A 22278-nucleotide genomic window follows, 5' to 3' on the forward strand; every position below is an offset into this window, starting at 1 on the left:
ATTTTGAATTTGGATGGATTAATCCTAATAACTTAGATAATCCATGACAGCTATTAGACTACTCATGTACTCTATAACAATAACTGATATGTGTTTGTTCAGTTGAAGACTAATTTAAATCCTACCCTCGTCGAGGGTCTAAAATCACGCTGTTTCAAGTTTGATTTTTGATAAATCCTTGACTCGTGAAGAGGCGAGGATCTAATTCAAGTCCTGGACTAATAAGTCATTTACTCAGAAAGCGAATTTATAAACTCCAGAGTCTAACGTGATCTCCAAACTCCAGAGTCTAGTCAAGTCCTTGCGCTAGTCCTTGAACGCTCTGACTCGGAAAGCCAATTTTCTGACTACAGAGTTTAAAGCTGCTTAAATTCTAGAACTTGGCTAAATGCTGAGCTTGGATAGGCCTTGGATACCGGCCCTTAGTGCCTTAGTTTGTTGCTCGACCAATAAATATGCTGACTGAAATTAAGTTTCTTGATTTTTGCACACAAGTGTTTTTCACATTAATTACATTATTTCACTTGATCGTAATTCTACTGCATGAAATATTCTATTAGATCCTCACTCACTATTATTCCTATCACTATTATTCATACTCCCATATTCAAAAATTACTGGAGATTCTAAGGAGAGAATAATCTCATAGACTTTTTGTCTCTGCAATGTATCAGCATTCTAGATTAAAAGATTGCAGGTCTTCATTGTTTCAAAGTGTGATTGGTTTTGTAATGACTTATCATGAGAATATATTATATTTGTGAGAATTTTTCTCAATTTCTTAGGCTTTATCTTCGAGAGAAAAGTTGTAGGCTTCTTTTCCCCTGAACTTCTCAGAGGTTCTTGAGAATTCCACTATTCGAATCAACATTGTTTTGGAATTATCCTAATAATGAGATCATTACATTAGCAGACTAACATTATTCTAATATGCTAATATCACTATTTATCACATAGCTGTCAGGGCTTGGACATGGCACTGTGGAAAATTGCTTGACAGAAGCTAGTAAAATGCATATTGCATTATGCTCATTCATCAACCAAAATATGGAATATTAATAATTTTGGAAGAAATGAGAGGAACATGGAATTATAGTGCATTTACTTGCATGAATCTTTCTGGAAACTATAATGCAGTTGACCTCATTCCCCTGACCTAGTATTTTGTCACTGACCTACTGACACTGTTTTGAAAAAGACACTTGTTATTAGTTGGGTTATTTGAAATTCTTTCCTTTCAGCTGAACTCAAGGCATAAGATATTGTTGGCCTAAAAACAATGTCAATATTTACAAAATATTATTAAAATTGAAAATAATAGTAAATTGGACTTGGAATATTTTCAAAGAAGTGAGGTATCAGTTTGTTGAATTCAATCAATGACGATTGCTATTTATGAATATTTGTAAAGTTGACTATTACTTTGAGTGAAACGTATGAAAGAAATAACGGTGGCTGGTTGTTACTCTCCAATTGAATTACAAATTACTTTTTCAGTTTTTAGTTAGTATCCAATCAAAGATGGATTGTTTTTGAAATAGTCTATGGAAATTGTATGGTTTATAATTGTATCAAGATTAATACGCTGTTGTAATTTGTATGCATTTGTAAGAAGTGTAATTGCTGAATAAGTTGAAGAATCAAATTGTAAATGTCTTCAAAAAATGGAGATTCACAAAAAGCAACACTCAAATGAACATTGTTTGAGTGATAATTACTTATTATTGAACGCTCTGTTCAGATTATATTCATTCAAACTCAATCCTTACTTACGATCCTACTCTCATACTTAAATTTCAATGGATTATTGATTGGGTAACAAAAATTGAATTCATAGTTAAAATTAGGTCAAATCGACTTAGATAAAAACCTATTCATTGGTAATATTATGATTAAAAAAAGATAGACTTTATGATTAGTCACTGCGTCTTTATAACCCCTAATTGAGTAAGCTTAGTATAAATTCTACTACATTCCTTATTGATAAAATTTAGTAGATTATTATAAAAACTATTAGAAGAATGTAACGTTTACCTTAAAATAATTAATATAATATTCACGACAATAATATTCTTTTTTATTCAACTTGAATTCAATTGAAGAGAGAGCGCTCTCACGAGAGGATATGACGTAGTGAAATTCAAAATGGCGACTGTCCCTCAGCCTTGCATCGATGCAGTATCGTATTCAACATCAGTAGTATGCAACAATGCAACGCAGCTAGGATAAATCATCTGACAAGAGAAAAACGGATTTTCCTCTGGAAAATCTTTATCATCTCAATTCATAACGTGAGTTTATTGATTACATTCCATATAATTTAAAATCTCATTTCACTAATTCCAATAATTAAATCTCCAGTTAAAAGTGAGTTGGATTAGTACAAGGTCATAGCCATCTTGAATTTTCCTTTGTGTGTTTTGTTTAAATTATCACCCCTAAATTTATTTTTTTTAAGCTAAAAAAGTAATGAAAATGGAAAAAACTTCACTTGATGGACTTGAAAACTCAACTTTTAGGATTACATTAACATAGTCCTAATAGTTCGAATTAGGAAACTGCCAAGGTCGCCAAATGAGTAACGCCCCACATCATTCTTCCCTGGAAACACTTATTCATTTCTTATGATATGATAGATTATGCCTGCAAAATTTCCCGAACTTTATTAGATCAACTTGTGTTTCTAACAATCATAAAATCTATTTCTTAAACACACAAAATGAAGCTCTGCAGTTCTTCTGCGTCCTTTGTTCAGGAATGGATGACCTTGATTGGGCAAAAGACAAAGAATATCGATGATGTGATGACTGAATTCCAACTTCCTAGATCATTGAAACTTTTCAAAAATGACTTGGAGCTTTTTCGTCGTTTTTTCGGTTACTTCTGGGCACATCTATTAGTTAACTAGATTGTTGCAATCTTTAGTGGGAAATTATAGTGAATAAACATTGAAAATCAGCTCTTATAACACAGTTTTGAAGTCAATATTTGATAATTGTTAAGAATACCTGAGATTACATGTTCAAAACGATGAACAGCTAAATCTAATCAAACGTTTTATCCAACTCCACTTAATTTGAAACTAGTCCTATTTCATGCTATGGGATAACTCTTCAATCAACGAGGCTGATATATTACATGGATAATTTGTTGCATTTCCAAGTTTTCATGATAGGCTACTTTTAAAAACTAAAAGTAATAATTGTGTACTGATAGTAATTATGTGGGTTTTGAATGTTAATTTAGCCTTTCTATAGCCTTACTTAAGTGGTTCTCCATGTCAGTTTATTAGAATATGTTGTCTCCAGTTCAAAACATAAACATTGGACATTATATTCAAAGCTTTCTTTGTTTCAAAAATAGGTTTGAAAAAACTTGATTTTTCTGTTCCATGATTTAAAAAAAATACAAGCTGGGTAATTCAAATCTCATCAATGTGATGATCCCAGTTGAATCCCGTTTCTTCAGTATGAGATGAAAATGGTAAATTTGGGAATAAAAGTACCTCAAGTATGTTGAGAAGTATCTAATTGGAAGAATTCGTGCCAGGATTATTGGAAATTCCCAAAAAATATATTTTTAATGTGCTATTTTAAATCTACTCAAACATGGATGATGTCTTCAATTTCTGCTTGTTCTTCAATAATTTAGCCCTACTATCGAGAGTGCTGTAATAAATGCTTTATTGATGTTGCTTTCCATGACGAAACACTATATAATAACTCTGTTGTAGTTCTGACACTGTGTTACTTGTAAATATTTGAAAAACACTTACTTTTCTTGGAGTATTGAGAAATGCATTTCACACCTGAAGAGGAGCTTCATCAGCCTGACACTGATGAAGTTACTCTTCAGGAGGGAGATGCATTTCTCAATACTCCAAGAGAGGTAAGTGTTTTTCAAATATTTACAAGTAACATAGTGTCAGAACTACAACAGAATGTTTTTATTCACTCAACAAAACAAAAATAGTTCATAAACTCTTAATTCCCTCTCTTAATTTAACAAATCTTCACCATAGTTCCATAAACCAAAAATACTGAGATCATGTCTTCTGCAAACGGAATTATTGCAGTAAAATCTATTATAAAATTAAAAATACAAACCTATTGAAGAGCACATTCATCAAATTCATACATTTTGATCCAAATTAGCCTTCTATTGGCCTGTATTTTTTCCATAAAAGTATCGTACCAAGCACCGAGTTAATCAAATGGAACTGGGATCGAAATATTAATTATGAAGAGCTCATTATTAATAGGCTGTTCAAGATAACGTATAATTTTTTTCTATTTCTCTGCATAAATTCAATAATTGACACACAAAAGTCTGAATATTACAGTCGTCGTTTTAATCCAATGTAAAAATGCACAATTGAAACATCATTTGAACTTTAATGTTGAGAATATATATTATTAGCATACATATTCAATAATTGTCTTTTTTCGTTAGGGCTACTCTTCAATAGAAATAAAAATACAAATCTAAGTGAATAAATCTAGATTTCTATTTTTATTTTTATTCAAGAGTAGCCCTAACGAAAAGAGAAAAATTGAATATGTATGTTAAAATATAGGCCTGCAGAGTGGGTGAAAAGTCCGAGAACGGTTTAATATCTCATAGACAAAGGTAATTTGACGGTGTGTGTGATTGGAAATCCTACTCAAATTGAAAATACTACTCTACTATGACTTTAAAAATCTGGTCCGCCATCTTGGATCCGCCATATTGAATTCAACTTTATTTTGTTAAATAGGAAGGTGGTCATGACCACCTTGATAATGACATGTTGTGAGTAAACAATTTAAATAAAGAGTACTTAGATTTTCATTTTTATTTATATTCAATAATATATTTAATATTATCATTCCGTTAAAATAATATCGAGATCAATTCGGCGATGAATGTTTCAATGGAAATATCATTCTAATCCTTCTCCACCCATTATTTCCTTGTGATAAGTTTCAATTTTCATGTTTACGATTATTGTTTAGGGTCTCATTTGGTATCATATGTTAGAATATTTCATCTTATTACACCTATCAAGCACTCCCAAGACACTCAAGCAAGCAGAAAAACACATCAAACTAGTGAAGAATTAACTTAACTATTGCTAGAAAGTTCAAGTAGCGCAAGTATTCATGTCATCCTCACAGAATATTATTCAATTGCTTGAATTAGAGGTATGAGTGCAATCAGTTATTCTTTGGCTGGGGAGGCTGTTATCCAGGCTTTTTCCAGGGAGGCGTGGACTTCAATACGATGCACTTCAATACGAACCAATCAGGCGTGGACTTCCCTGACAATCAAAATTCAACCGATTTTCTTACAAACTATTTGTTATCTGTCCAGTAATTTAACTGTTACTGTTACTGTTATTTATATGGAGCAGGTGAGTGTAAAGTGACACTTCTTACCAAGCAATTTAGGTTGGCATATTGTGATTCATTAGTAAAAATTTCATGCGCGGATTTTCTTACAAACAATTCACCATGTGCTGAAGTTCGATTCTTTTACTTTATAACATGAGATAGCTTAAATAAGACCGGCAGTATATTTTGAAAAGAAGAGACCTATTAATATTGACCATGACAGATATTGGAGAGTATATTTGAATTAACTGGAACATTGAATATGAACAATTGAATTCAATTGGTTGTCACAAAAGGATGTTTACATCATAAACAATCCCTAAATTGACGCATATTTAATGAACTCTACAACCGTGTGGACAGCTCCACATCCTTCTTTGTACGGTTGTATATATTTCAAAAATATGAATTGCGATATTGACAGTGAGTTGAAAAGTCTGGATGTTTCACAGTTCGACTGAATGTGCTGTTTTATCTCTGACGTATTCAAGCAAAATGTCTTAATAAGAATTGTTTTCTTGAGATTCAGATTTTCTATTGATCTTCAAAATATCAGAATAGGTACAAAATAGTAGCAAGGAAGATAACATCTATACAAATGCAATGTTGGACGAATAACATTAACATATTTTACTACACAAATAAACTTAATAGATATAAGTAATAGAATAGAAGTAGTTGTTCGTAGGAAATCCACGGTGAAGCAAAGAAATTTTCTTAATGCGGAAGTCCACGTTTAATGGATTTGTATTAAGGTCCACCATATTGAAGTCCATGGAGCCAAGATGATAAATCGTGGGGTATATCTACAGAATGTTTGAAAAGTCACTCCCTAATTTTATACAGCTATAATTTATTCATTTATGAACCAATTTTGTTAGAACTATACATTTGCTAGAATGAGCACTCCTTGTGTTTAACACCAATTTTCATTTGTTTCAGTTTAAAAATGGCCCCTCTCTTGACTGTGGAAGAACGAGCCGAAATAGCAGCCCGTTATGAGGTCTGAGGATCTGTGGTGCGAGTACAAAGATGATGGAGGGCTGAATGAGGGATCCATGCAACACTGGATGAAAAACTGTTAAAAATTTACATTCCAATTACATGGAATTCCATTCCATTACTAGAAACATGGAGTGTCGCAGATACAAGACGATCAGGAATATCATCAACGTCAAGGACAGCAGAGAATGTTGACAGAGCTCCTGAAATGTTCATGAGGAGCCCTAAGAAATCACTGCGTAAGGATCTCGTGAAAGTGGTCTTTCACGTTACTCTGTTACAACGATTCTTAAGAAAGATCTCAATGTTTCTGCATCCAGTGTTGCATGGATCTCTCGTTCAGCCCTCCTCCACCACCTTTGTACTCGCACCACAGATCCTCAGACCTCATAACTAGCTGCTATTTCGGCTCGTTCTTCCACAGTCAAGAGAGGGGCCATTTTTAAACTGAAACAAATTAAAATTGGTGTTACAACACAAGGAGTGCTCATTCTAGCAAATGTAGTTCTAACAAAATTGGTTCATAAATAAAGAAATTATAGCTGTATAAAAATAGGGAGTGACTTATCAGACATTCTATATATTGCATGAAAACTTGAAGTTATCAAAATCAAGTATTCATTAAAATGAAGAGGTATTGGTTTTGGTTGTTACACCATTGTCAATATTTGGTAAGCTCAGAGCTATTCAACAATTAATAAGTTCATAAACAGAGATATGTGAATATATGAACATTCACCTTGATTACATACACATGTTCACAAGAACAATAAAATGAACAAATAAATAATCACTTCAGTTTAAGACGTTTCGAGATGAGCTCATTATCAGAATATGAAAAAAAATAATTGCCGAAGTACAAAACATTTTTGATTTCGTGGAGAAATTTAAAATAGTATCCACTACAAATTTTGGGCCCTGTCCGCGATTGGATCAGATGAAGAAAGAAAATATCTATCCGCGATATGAATTCAAAGGAGACAGATTTTTCCGCAATCAGAAAGAAAATTGAAAATGAAGATTGAATGACAAATCGAGGAAAATGATTCATGATATCATTTTTTAATGTAAGTAATAAATTAAGTCAAAGTCAAAAGTCAAAATACTTTATTGCAGCAGCTAATTGAGAACATCAATTGCATTACAAATGTCAATGATAGATTGAATCATAATTATTACAAGCAGGAAGTCATTACAATAAATTATACACATAAAAATATACTTATTTTCATAATAATATAAGTAAAACACATTCATAAGACATAATCATATGACTAGTTCATCCATGAGAGTACCTAGTTGCTAATCAAGCATATTGTCAACTACGTCATAGAACTCTTCTATTTCATAAATTGGATTCGTCAACAGAAATCGTTTAACTCTATTCGTGAATATTTTTAATGGTAATTTTTTTTATATTCTCAGGCAAGGCATTGAAAAGTTTCAGAGAAACGTAATAGAAAGTTTTCTGAGTATTTGCATAGTGGCAAAACCTCAAGACTAGTTTATTCCTACCTCTAGTATTATAGTTGTGACACATACCCTGCTGAACATAGGAGTTATAATTTACCTTAACATGATTGAGACATTGATAAACAAACACAGCAGGAAGTGTCATAATTTCAATCAATTTGAAGCTATCCCTACAGTGTCCTCTTGAAGGAAGACCACATATTATTCTCACAGCTTTTTTCTGCAGTCTAAATAATCTAATACTATATTCTTGGGAAGCCCACAATATTGTTCCATAAGATAAATAACTGTGTATATGAGAAAAATATACTATTCGCAACACTGATAGACTTCCTCCTGTTCTCAATTTTCTCAACATACACAATCCCTTACACAGCTTACCCGCCACTTTATCAATATGGTCTTTCCAATTCAGCCTAGAGTCAACATTAAAACCAAGAAAATTAACCATGCTCAGTCCATTCAAATCATCATTGTTGCCATAAGACACATTAAGACTCTTAATTTTATCTAAGTTTAAACACAGTAAATTTGCGTTACACCAATCCTCAATCATCAGTGTAATATTCTCTATGGACCTGATTCTATTGATTGCCAAGGTACATTTTGTACTTACACAAACTGCCAGGTCATCAGCAAACAAATATCCTTTGGCTGAGGGTCCAATTACACTAGGCATGTCATTCACATAATATATAATGAACAAAGTTGGGCCCAATATTGAACCTTGAGGTACCCCATAACGAACCGGCAAGTAATTAGACTCAACACCATTAAAAACCACTTTCTGAAACCTATCTCTCAGATAAGACTGAATAAGCTTGCTAGAAGATTCTTCAAAACCATAAAATTCTATTTTTTTCAGAAGAACTTCATGACAAACTGTGTCGAAAGCTCTCGACAGGTCGAATCAATTTTTCAATTTTTCATTGAAGCTCAATCAGTCTGATTTTTATTTTCCAATGATTCCAATAGCTGATCATATGGGGAGATCGTTGCTTTCACAGTTCCCATTCCCAACCTATAGCCATACTGACTGTCACTGAACAGATTATTCACCTCAAAATACTGAACCATCTGAATATTTAACAACTTTTCAAAAAATTTAGATATAATTGGAACCAAAGAGATAGGTCTGAAACTATTGCAATCAGATTTGCTACCTTTCTTGAATATTGGAACTACCTTTACAAACTTCAATGCATCAGGAAACACAGAGTTTAATATACAACTATTTATAATGTGGGTTAACACTTCACTTAGATAATCTATTCCTAATTTGAAAATTTACGTGTTCATACCATAGATATCAGCACATTTGCTGGATTTCATGTTTCTTATGACATTCTCGACCTCAATCTTACTGACTAGTCTGAAACTGAATTTACAAGAAGGTCTGGAGTTACAACTGTTTAGATATTCTGCTGAGCTCTGTTTACACACCTTTTTAGCTACACTTTACAATTTCATCAATCTTGTCAATAAAAAATCTGTTAAACTGGTTTGAACTTTAATCACTATCAGTACCCTCAAACCGTCGTTTACTGCCACATTCATTCTTTATGATAGTCCATCGTTAATCAGATTTAGATATAGATATAGATTTAGATAGTCCATAGTTAAGTTGATTTTCAATTATATGCAATTGAATAGTTTCTAGAGGAAAAAAATTGAGAACATTGTGACTCTCGTGGAAGAATTACATATTCTTGTACCAAATAATCTTCTAGTAAAAACGTTTCACAACAATCAATATTTCTTTTGCAGAAGCTACGAAGTCTCAATCAGATTCTGTACAAAACAATTAGAGGATGTTAAAACAGAATATTATTGTGGAGAGAAGTTGAAACAGATATTTCAAGAAGAATGTGAAAGAAAAGAGAAAACATATATAGAGAAATAAAGAAAACATTTGAAAGAGAGAGGTTATCTTGATAAAGAGAGGATAGATATAAAAGAGAAGGGTAGAAAGAGAGAAGAGATATAAAATATCACTTTATTAAAAGACTAGCAGGTACCCAACCCGTGCTTCGCAAGAGTCTATTTTGAAACTTGACGTAATGAAATCTAGAATAACTGAAAATAGGCCTATAAGAATCCTCGGTTGATCAAGAATTTATGAGCAGCATTTCAAGTTAATCAGTCCAGTAGTTCAGACGTGATGATTCATCAAACATAACTTTCCTATACTTTACACCTGTATACGTGTATAATCCAGTTCTTCCCTTTATTATACTATAGAAGATAATAATAGATGGATGGATGATCATTGTTATTTTACTAAAAGATAGAATAAGTTGAATAGTTTCCCTTTCAGAGGGAGTTTTGACAACCCACAAAACTCATTTTTCATTTGAAGATATAGCGAAAAGGTGCATATGACCTTATTTTTTTTCTCAGCTTGCCAAAATACCCCTCATTCCAATATTAAAAATTTCGCCTGACTGTACAGTGAGTCAGTCATTCTATCAGGACTCGAATAATTAAAAAATTTTAATTAAATAAAAATGAAAGAGAATAATTTCTTTATGTAAATATCAACATCTTTATTCAGCACCTTTATAAACTGCATGCGTTTTCATATTGCCGATACAGCATTGAAACTGTAGACGTTTATTTAGCACTTTGTCTCAAAAAGCTGTTCTAGCTGAAAAATTAATAAAGCATGCCACGTGTAGGCCTAAACATTGCATCAGGAAAACGAAGTTTCAAAACTATGGGCCAGTTGCACATACGTCTGTTAAATATGGACATTAACGCCGATTAACAAATCAGCGTTAGTTTTACGGATTCATTTCTGGTCCACAAAGATCGGTTAGTTTTTAATTCCGATTAAGTTTTCCGGTTAACTAACCAAGATTTTAACGGTTCCATAATCCGGCAACATTCTAATTTATACAACAGTGATGTTATTAAAATTATTATTCTAAAGAAATGGCAAAAAAGTGAGGTTATGTTATTGAAGGGGTGACTATTCATTACGCATGCGCCATAAAAATGTTCTGTCTATCGCCAGTGTCGTGCTATCTGCAAACGAACCAGATCAAAAACTAACCTCAAAAATCAGGATCTAATTTTGAATGCTAATATCAGCTGAATGCTCTTTTCTATTTCATCAACGGATCAAATTCAATCATATATTTAGCTCATACTTTGAACTCTGTAGTTTTTTTTACCAAAAACTAATTTTGGAAGACAGCTATCAGTAGGTAGACTACCTAATCGGCGTTAGTTGCATTTAATTCCCCGTGAATGGCCTGTTAAATTTTTTTTAAGTCGATTAGTTTAATCGGCGTTATTGCTTGAAATTTCTTTTCTGTGCAACCAAAATGCATCGGTTAGCGCTAATCTCAATTAAAGTATAGCATTTTATCGCCATTAAACGTTAACCGATGTACGTGCAACTGGGGGAAAGTTTTTTTTTCTAATCAGATGTTTTTGAGATAATTTCTTTGATGCAGCTGTTTCAAATTCTCTATATTATTAAACAGAGTTTGTGAAAATGAAAATATTTATTAATTATCAAAACAATGCTATTATTATATTCATAAAAAAAATATTATCATTATTATTGAAAATATTTATCAATTATCAAAACAATATTATTGAGGTTAAGTGGTATCAGGTGGAAAGCAATAATAGAAACAGATGTTCCTTTTTTAATTCCGACCATATGATCTGGTGATTTTTTTATGAAATCGTATGTACCATTGATGAAATTATAACATTAATTCATAAAAATCTAGAAGGAAAGTTGAAATTTGGGCTTTCAGGTGCATGAGAATGATATTTTTAGAATCTATGTCCAAAATTAAGAGATCTAAATCATTCCCATTTCTTCCGGTATGCAATCCACAAGTTGACATGTTTTGATGCGAAAAAACGAACACACGAACAAACACAACCCCACTCTCTCTTATTATATAGATGACACAGATAGTTTATCCAACTATTCTTCTATTCTGCCATCGATAGTGACAAGTTTCGCAATAAGAAAAATATAAGAAAAATACCTACTCCAACAAAAAAAGATAGACGAAGAATATTAAGGACTAAGAAGACAAACGCAACAAGAGGTTGCAATCACTAGTGATGTATTATAGGTTTATAGTGAAGTATTTACTTATTGGAACAGCGAAAAGGAAAAGAGGGAAATGCATACAATTGAATCCAAAGCATTTGTTTTGGAAATATTTTGAATTCTTAAGACTCGTCGCCATACAATCTAGGTCTAGAATTAAGTAAGTTATAATCCCCTAGAGCCGTTTAATATGATTGTTTTGTTTTGTTTCCAGTTTTTATTGTATCCATTTTCTGGCTTGAGGAGCAAGCCAATTGTCAGAATGGTCGTAACTGTAGGAAATGTGATTGAATAAAGATTTGCATTGATTATAGTTATATGTTATATGTGTATAAAATCAGTAATACCATATACAATTAAATAAACAGTTCACTTGAAGACTTTTGAAAATGTACTCATGATTAGGAGTTGTGGAAAAATAAATAGTTGCTGGAGTTAAAAAGTTGTTTATTTCGTAGAGGAATTCGATAAAAATTCTCTACATTTTTACACTTTGGTTGAATGTGGCTACCCCCGCTTTGCTCGCTGCATTCTTTATGAGCTTGCTTCCTCCCGTCAAATAGTCAAACACAGATTATTAGGCTCGATTCAATCACTAATTGACTGAGACCACGTGGAAAACACCGATTTTGGTTGTATCGCTTGCGAAATTTTGAAGTTTTCTTTTCAAACTTATCTGAGCCTCTGTACTGGATATGAACAATTTTCATCAATTAGTTCTCAGAAAAATTGATTATAACTATTAAGCTTATGATTATATATATTTTTGAATATGAATATTATTTCCCATGTAAAGTGATTGAGATATGAAAATTATTGTATTTCAGTCTAGTTCTTTAAAACAAATAATGTAAAGAACTTATTCTACCCTGTGAAGGAGAATTCAATTTATCCTTTCAAATTCCAACCGTCTTGAGAAATCTAAAAGAATGCATTAAAAGACATTAAATGTAGAAAAGGAACCTCAAAAGTTGCACCGCTATCCCCCAAAAAGAACTTCTGTATGGAGTTTAAAGTTTCAAGTTCAGTCATCCCTGAAGACTGTTTCGCAGAATCTTGAAAGTCCCACAACAGAATCTATCTAGACTCTAGCTTAACCTATGTAGAACCTCTGCTCAAACAGATATTAACGTTTCCTATTCATTAGCTCTCAAAAACGCTGTGTACGAGAAAAAAGCTGGAAAAACGCCGATCTAGGAAGTATCCATGACGAAATTTTGAAGTCCTTCAAATACAAAATTTCTAGAACCTTGCTGAATATTATACCAAATTTGAACATTTTCTGTTAATTTGCTTTTGATAAATCTGAGAAAACACCGATTCTACTAGTATCTCTGTACAAAAATTTCAACATTTTCTGTCAATTAGTTATTGAAAAAGCCTACAAAACGCAGGAAAGGTGCTCAAAAACCGCCGATTTTCGTTATTTCGAATGTCAATAAAACCCTTATTACTTTCCTTGCCCTATTACCATAGGTAAGGAAAGTATTGCTTTCCAAAAAAATTAAGGTCCCCTAATTTCAAGTTTTCTATACGTTTCAAGGCCCCCTAAGTCCAAAAACATGATTTTTGGGCATTGGTCTGTGTGTGTGTATGTGTGTGTGTGTGTGTGTTGTGTGTGTGTGTGTGTGTGTGTGTGTGTGGTGTGTGTGTGTGTGGTGTGTGTGTGGTGTGTGTGTGTGTGGTGTGTGTGGTGTGTGTGTGTGTGTGTGTGTGTTGTGTGTGTGTGTGGTGTGTGGTGTGTGTGTGTGGTGTGTGGTGTGTGTGTGTGTGTGTGTGTGTGTGTGTGTGTGTGTGTGTGGTGTGTGTGTGTGTGTGTGTGTGTGTGTGTGGTGTGGTGTGTGTGTGTGTGTGTGTGTGTGTGTGTGTGTGTGGTGTGTGTGTGTGTGTGTGTATGTGTGTATGTCTGTGAACACGATAACTCCATTCCTAATCAACAGATTGACTTGAAATTTCAAACTTAAGGTTATACCTTATACCATGAGGATCCGACATTAAGAAAATCAATGAAATTCAATTCAAGATGGCGGATAATGACTAAAAAACCACGTTTTTCACGTTTTTCTCGAAAACGGCTCTCACGATATTCTTCAAATTCATAACATGGATAGCTTTTTTTAAGCCCTATCAACTGACATGAGTCTCATTTCTGGGAAAATTGCATGAGCTCCGTAATATTCTTGAGAAAAATGGCGGATAATGACTAAAAACCCATGTTTTTCACGGTTTTCTCGGAAACGTCTCCAACGATTTTCTCCAAATTTATACCATGGATAGCTATTCATAAGCCCTATCAACTGACATGAGTCTCATTTCTGGGAAAATTGCAGGAGCTCCGTAATATTCTTGAGAAAAATGGCAGATAATTACTAAAAAATCTGGTGTGGTACACTCACACAACTTTCCTTGCTCATTGAACTGTAGGCCTAAGCCTCATTCTTGAACGAGAATAATTTAGGGGAATAACATAATGACGATTGGAGGCAACATATTTGAGACTACGATCAGACTACTGTATATGTGTATATATAATTGTTTTCAGACTACTTTTTCCTTTGTGTAAATTGTGAAATTCGATGATTTTTTCAAAAGTCGTCAAAACAGCTGTTCTACAGATGAAATATCTCGACTATGTGTTGTTTTTATAAACTGCTCTACCTACCTACCTCATGCACGAGAGGGAGTTTACAAAGTCCATTTCTCAAGGATGGAGTGGACTCCATTAGTTTCCCAGAAAAAAGTCTCATACCAGTTGATGGAGCTGATAAATAAGTATAGAGGGTATGAATTTGAAATAAATCGGTCAAGTCATTTTTGAGAAAATCGTGAAAAAAATGGTTTTTCAGTAACTATCCGCCATTTTTCTCAAGAATATTACAGAGCTCCTACAATTTTCCCAGAACTGAGACTCATGTCAGTTCATAGGGCTTATAAATAGCTATCCATGCTTTAAATTTGAAGAAAATCGTTAGAGCCGTTTTTGAGAAAACCGTGAAATACATGGTTTTTTAGAAATTATCCGCTATTTTTCTCAAGAATATTACGGAGCTCCTGCAATTTTCCCAGGAATGAGACTCATGTCAGTTGATAGGGCTTATAAATAGCTATCCATGCTATGAATTTAAAGAAAATCTTCAGAGCCGTTTTCGAGAAAACCGTGAAAAACATGGTTTTTTAGTAATTATCCGCCATTTTTCTCAAAAATATTACGGAGCTCATGCAATTTTCCCAGAAATGAGACTCATGTCAGTTGATAGGGCTTATAAATAGCTATCAATGGTATAAATTTGAAGAAAATCGTTAGAGCCGTTTTTGAGAAAATCGTGAAAAACATGGTTTTTCAGTAATTATCCGCCATTTTTTCCGCCATCTTGAATTTTATTTTATTGAATTTCTTATTGTCAAGTTTGTTAAGTTTAAAATTTCAAGTCATTCGGTTAATTAGGAATAGAGTTATCGTGTTTACAGACATACACACACACACACACACACACACACACACACACACACACACACACACACACACACACACACACACACCCAAATATCATTTTTTTGGACTCAGGGGACCTTGAAATGTATAGAATAGAAAACTTGAAATTGGGGTACCTTAATTTTTTTTGGAAGGCAATACTTTCCTTACCTATGGTAGTAGGGCAAGGAAAGTAAAAACTAGGGATGGGTATCGATACTTCGATGTTTAAAAACATCGATGTTTCAACATCAAACATCGATGTTTTTCACTTCTCGATGGTTTTACTTAGACATCGGTCATCCGATGTTTTTCCCAACTAAAAAGTAAAAACAATTCTAATTATTTAATTTGATACAAGTTTTTTTTATTTTTTTGTTTGAAGAGGATTATCTTGAGAGCAATAAGCAATAGTAACAGAATTGCAATCATTATCTCTATCATATTTAGTGTAGTATTCTGTTTAGTGTTTTTTGTGAATATAGATCACTCTTGTCAAAGATCTCGCATAAGTTTTGATTTCCTGCAGATTGCTATTTTTATTTTTCAATCAGGCTCTCTGTATTTTTATGTGAGACTGTTGGATACTCTTGAAGATGTACATTACTTCTGTGGCCCGTGTCAAAGTTAGATAGTTAGTTATTTAGAATTGAATAAGAGGTCGGATTCTTCGTTTCTTAGGAAGAAAGAGTTTCTTCTTACTACAATTATTTCCTCAACATGTGTTTAACACTAATTAATCTAGCTCTGGAAAAGAGGTCCTCGTATTGTAAGGAGTGCAGAGATCCATATAAAAAAACTTAATCCATTTTCATTTCCTAAAAAATCTATCAGGTATTGAATGAATACGATATGAGTATCAATGATTGCTTAGGGTGAAATTTCAAGACCGAATCCTCAAGGATATCCCGAGAGGTTTCAGACTAAACCATGAAGATGACAAATCTTGTGAACTAGAGTTGATTTATCTATCTAGTCACAACCTGACTTCAATTATTCGAAAGACTGTTAATACCACAAGTCCAAAATTGCTGTGATTCCAGTTAGTAACTGTTGAAATATTGGAACAATAGCTCCAGATAAAATTGTAGTCACTTTAGAAGCTCTTTTTGTGCTCTACAATCTGAGATCAGGTATAGCGATCTATCTCATATTCCAGGTACACCTGACAACAATGCTCCTTGTATTGTGAAAAACACCTAATTTTCAGCTTCAAGCATCATCACCAACTACATTGTCCTCACATTGATATTTCGCACAACGACATAAGTTCTTGAGATTATGTTCTATGAGAATCACCCGTAAGATACACTTCATTTCAGTATTTCCTAGTGGAGAGGCGCGCTTAAGGATACCTCAAGGATCAAAATTTCAAACACATAACTTTTGACACAATGCTCAGATTTCATCGTACTACACTTCATCCTTCTCGGTTCGTCACGGCGGTTCAAAATCATGCATAATAAGTCAAATTCGGTCGAAAAATGGAAAATGTATTGTTGAGTGTACTTAAGCTCATATTCCAATACACAGAAAATGACCAATTTCTTTATTCAAAGTTGCATGTCTTGTGAAATACTTCTGATAAAATTTCCAAATCTAGTGAGAATGTGGAAATTGACCCCCTCTACCCACTCCAATAAAATAATAATACTTTCGATTCCAAAACAATTTGGAAGTTAAGATTTTAAAAATGGCGATTTCAGTTTTCACATTTTTTCGTAATTTTACTGTTGATCAAGAGTTTCTAAAACGAGTCTGATACATCATAGAAACTTACGATTGATTACAAATTGTAGATAAATTCATCCTGTACGAGCTCAGTTGCCTAAAATCCATCTTGAATCACTTTTAGCTATCATAGAACTGCCAAAACCGTTAATATGAGAAAAATATCTACAATTTCCGGATTTTTTTCAACAATCAAATCTCACTTTACGAACATATTTTTTCATGAATTGTTTACAGCAGATGAAATAGAAAATTCTATTGTACATTTCAAGATCATGTAATAATTTATATAATAAGGGGTTACCGAGATACATAGCTTTGAATATAGAAATTGGCCATTTCTTGTGTATTGAATATGAATAAGTACCTACACTCAACAATAAATTTTCTATTTTTTGACCGAATTTGACTGTTGATGCATGATTTTGAACCGCCTTGGCGAGCCGAGAAGAATGAAGTGTAGTACGATGAAATCTGAGCATTGTGTCAAAAGTAAATTATAAGTGTTTGAAATTTTGATCCTTGAGGTGTCCTTAAGCGTGCCTCTACTAGGAAATACTGAAATTGAGTGCATCTAACGGGTGATTCTTACCCATGAACTTATGTGATTGTGCGAAATATCAATGTGAGGAAAAAGTAGATGGTGATGATGGTTGAAGCTGAAAATTAGGTGTTTTCCACAATACAAGGAGCATTGTTGTCAGGTGTACCTGGAAATCTATATGACATAGAGCGCTCTACCTGATCTCAGATTGTATAGCACAAAAATACGCCTAGAGGGATTTTGAAATATACATCTAAATTGTAACAATCGGAAGATATTGTTGATTAAAAACTAAAATCCATCAAAATTGATTTTTTCTTCAAATTTTACTCATTTTTGAAAAATTATTACAAAGTACTCATTGGAGATAGAGAGTTCCGAGTGATCTCATTTTTTTCAGAATTATATATAATCTGGGTGGGATTTGGCAGAAATAGCTGAAAACTGGAAAATGAGCCGAAAATACGAGGTTTTTGGGCTATCTTGTATCCAGCACAAGGAAATCTTGCATGAAGAAATTGGTTCTGGACTTCTCTTATGTACCCAAATAATATATTAAAAAATCAGAACTACAATATAAATTGCAAGCACACCCCCTTTTTTATGTCTATATTGACTGGACTAATAGTATCATCCATAAAAACGTAGGGCGATAAACGATGTTTAAAAACATTGATGTTCAAAAACATCGATGTTTACTGTTTGATGTTTTTCACTTATCGATGTTAGGATGAAAAAAACATCGATGTTCAAAACATCGATGTTTTGTCTTTCGATACCCATCCCTAGTAAAAACCACGATTTTCTCAAAAATGACTTGACCGATTTTTTTCAAATTCATACCCTGTATAGTTATCTATCAGCTCTATAAACTGGAATGAGTTTTTTCCTGGGAAACTAATGGGGGGTCCACCCCATCCTTGAGAAATGTACTTTGTAACCTCCTTCTCGTGCATGAGGTAGGTAGGTAGAGCAGTTTATAAAAAGAACACATAGTCGAGATATTTCATCTGTAGAACAGCTGTTTTGACGACTTTTGAAAAAATCATCGAATTTCACAATTTACACAAAGAAAAAAGTACTCTGAAAACAATTACATATACAGTGGTCTGATCCTAGTTTCAAATATGTTGCCGCCAATCGTCAACAAGTTATTCCACGAAATCATTTTCATTTAAGAATGAGGCTTACAGTTCAATGAGCAAGGAAAGTTGTGTGAGTGTACCACACCAGATTTTTTTGGAAGGGTTTTCCAATACATCATTTTTTCACCTCAGTTGAGCCTATGCACCAGATTTGATCATTTTATGCCAATTAGCTCTTGAAAATGTTAGAAATAATCTGATTTTGGGAGTATCTTGAAATGTTTTCTAATCCGTTCTTAGTGTGCCTTCAGAAGCCGTTAGTGTGTGTGGTTTCCAAACTATGAAATATCACACTTTCCTTCTCCTCCAAAATGAAGAAATAATCCAACACTGTGAGTGAGAATATTGTACAACATCTAAAGCCAATGAAATTATAGTGTTTTTTCACTCTCGACTTTTCACTCTAACTTTGAGTGTGTGGGTTAAGAGTAGTGAGATGAAAAAGCTATTCATACTAATCTGGAGAGTGATCATTTACTGTAATCTAATTCATGTTGAAAATGTACATCTAACTAGACATAGAAGTCTCCTCCTCATAACTAACCAAATCCCTAGACATATTTATTGTTCAACAAAGGATGCTAACAACAAAAAATTCGTACCAAAAATATTCTATTGCTTGAAGCAAAGAGTATCTTACTTACATCATATTGTAATCTTAATTTTCCAGCATTGTGGTGTTATTACAGTATTCCATAAAAGGTTTTCCTTGCTTGTGACAGAAACTCAATTGATAGAGAATCTATGTTCCTTATAGCATTTGACACAAATTATTCCTCTTGATAGACAAATCTCCTTCGACAGTGTAAGGGATTGTGATCACAAGTCACTATGATCGAAATACACTCAAGTTTCTCTCTCTCAAATTTGTATTTCTTTTTCAAATTCTGCTAGTTGCTGTTCCCCGAATGTCTCTGTGGCTTTCAAAAAAACTCTACTCATCTAGTTGTAGCTAGATATGCATCTCGCCTGATAGAGGAATCAAATAATCACTTTGCTTCTCTCAACAATATAATATATATAGCCACTTGTGCTTTCACCAACTTAATCTGAATCATGATTCGACTTTCAATTCATTTGACTTGGAAGTACTATCTTTTGGATACATCAAGGTTGTCTTTACATGTCTCTTACACTTATCTAAATACCTACTTGCATAATTACTCAAATATAACTATAATCAATAGCTTTCATTTTTCCTTTGATAGAAAAAGTTCCTCTTCCTTCGTTCTGCCTTATCTCTAAATAAGTAGTCATTCACTGTCATATCAAAATAAAAAATTATAATATTATTCTTTTCTCCTCATGCTCACTCTCCATGAATGGAGATCTTATACTATTTCTTGATGTCCCTCTAGAATATTATGAATGATCTTGTTGTGCTTCTTGCTCTGTGATTTTCAATCATTTGTATTTTCTCTACATTCAACAATCTGTCTATATACGGATTTTATTTGAACTTTTACAGTTACATTTCTCCTATTTGATTGAACATCTCTTGAGATGAAAATCTTTCTTGTTACTGCATCTCAGTAAACATGTGTATCAACAGAACTGCTGATTTTTTGTTTCACTTTAATGTAATTATGCACATTCACTTTTATCAATTGTGCACTTTGCTCAAGTACTATCATTAAAATTTCAACTATATTGCTATCTGCAAATATGGGTATGTTTACATTCTACAATCAAGTAGTATGCTGCTTTCTTTATTTAGCTGCAACTAATATACTGCATCTTTACATCAGTGCAACTTTACTGCATCTAATTTTGCTTCAACTCTGATGCTCCATTTTCTCAATCTTGGTGATGCAGAAAATTGTATAAATTAGTAGGTGTGAAGCTTCATGGTTTTTTCTCATGACTGATCCTCTAAAAACTTTACCAAAAATAATGTACATATAGTAAGATCAAATTGAATAAAACAAGATGAATTGAATCTCTACCATTAGATGAAGTGAGAAGGAGACTTGAGAGAGTAGTGTACTTGATAAGAATGACTCGAGGTTTCCAAGCTTGGCTGTTTGCATAGAGTGAGATTTCAGAATCATTCTTTTCTGTCAGTATTACATGGGTTGTTTTGAGATTTCCACTTACCATTGCTGCAATGACAAGTCCATAGAGAGGAATAACGATTCAGTTAAATCTGTCAGTTAGATACATGCCTCAGTTCTGTTATTTCCTTAAGAAAAACCTGTCACTGGAAGTTTCATTTCTCCATACAAATGGTGTTGTGAGAAGGAGACTTGAGAGAGTAGTGTACTTGATAAGAATGTCTCGAGGCTTGCTGACTGAAATTTTAGAATCACTCTTCACTGTCAGTATTACTTGAGTTGTTTTTAGATTTCCACTTACCATTGCTGTAATGACAAGTCCATAGAGAGGAATAACGATTCAGTTAAATCTGTCAGTTAGATACATGCCTCAGTTCTGTTATCTCCTTAAGAAAAAACCTGTCACTGGAAGTTTCATTTCACCATGCAAATAGTGTGTGTGTGATCTAGAGAAGCAATTAGCATTGTCAAGCTTGACTTGTAGAATTTCTTAGTGCGTAGCAGACTGCATTCATAACTTCTTCTTCTTCTTCCTCTCATTCTTCTCTTTGGAAGCTATTGTACATGATGGAATGTGATTATCATCACATCGTTTCACTTAAATCTGTCAGTTAGACACACTTCTTATTTCTACTTCTTCCTATTCTTCTTCTTCTTCTCTGTTCCTCTACTTCTCCCTCTTTTTGAGAGCAACTACTTCTTCCTCTTCTTCTCTGTTCTCATACTTCTTCCTCTCTTTGGAAGCTTCTTATTATATAGTTTTACTTAAATCTGACAGTTAGACACACTTCTCCTTTCCTCTACTTCTTCCTCTTTTTGAAAGCGACTACTTCTTCTCTGATCTTATACTTCTCTATGATAGCATGATAAATTTTTTGAATGTGATTATTGTTTCACTTAAATCTGTGAGTTAGACAAAGATGAGTCGGTTAAATCTGAGAAACTCGATTCACTTCAATCTGTCAGCAGTAGAGCCATTGAATTTCTCATTCTCTATTCCTCTCCTTCTTCTACTTCCAAACTCGATTCACTTTGGTTGAAAATCACACAGTTAGAAGTAAGATGTTTCAGTTAAATCTGTCAGTAGGAGAGTCTTGGATTTATCATTCTTCTTCTCCACAGTAAAAATCTCACAGTTGGAAGTAAGATGTTTCAGTTAAATCTGTCAGTAAGATGAGATTTTCGTTTCACTTGTTGATAGTAACCTTTCTCTCCTTTTTCTCCTTCCAAACTCGATTCACTTTAATCTGTCAGCAGGAGAGTCATTGGATTTTTCATTCTCCATTCTTCTACATCCAAAATAGATTCACTTTAATCTGTCAGCACTAGAGTCATTGAATTTCTCATTCTCCATCTTCTACTTCCAAGGTCATTTCACTTAAATCTGTCAGTAATACACTAATT

General features: G+C 33.3%; 1 protein-coding gene across 3 annotated transcripts in view; it reads left to right on the forward strand.

Moving 5' to 3' along the window:
- The window catches only part of LOC111047779 (protein ECT2), a 263745-nt gene that overhangs the window by 14880 nt on the left and 226587 nt on the right, over positions 1-22278 (forward strand). The window contains exon 1 of one of the 3 annotated variants that reach the window (XM_039441645.1): positions 2194-2291. The exons of the other annotated variants lie outside the window; for them this stretch is intronic. The gene's annotated coding sequence lies outside the window, so the exon portion shown is untranslated. Of the gene's footprint in view, positions 1-2193; positions 2292-22278 lie in introns of those variants that run through there. 3 annotated transcript variants of the gene reach the window in all.

This window comes from Nilaparvata lugens, chromosome X (genome assembly GCF_014356525.2).
Source record: "Nilaparvata lugens isolate BPH chromosome X, ASM1435652v1, whole genome shotgun sequence".
Lineage (NCBI taxonomy): Eukaryota > Metazoa > Arthropoda > Insecta > Hemiptera > Delphacidae > Nilaparvata > Nilaparvata lugens.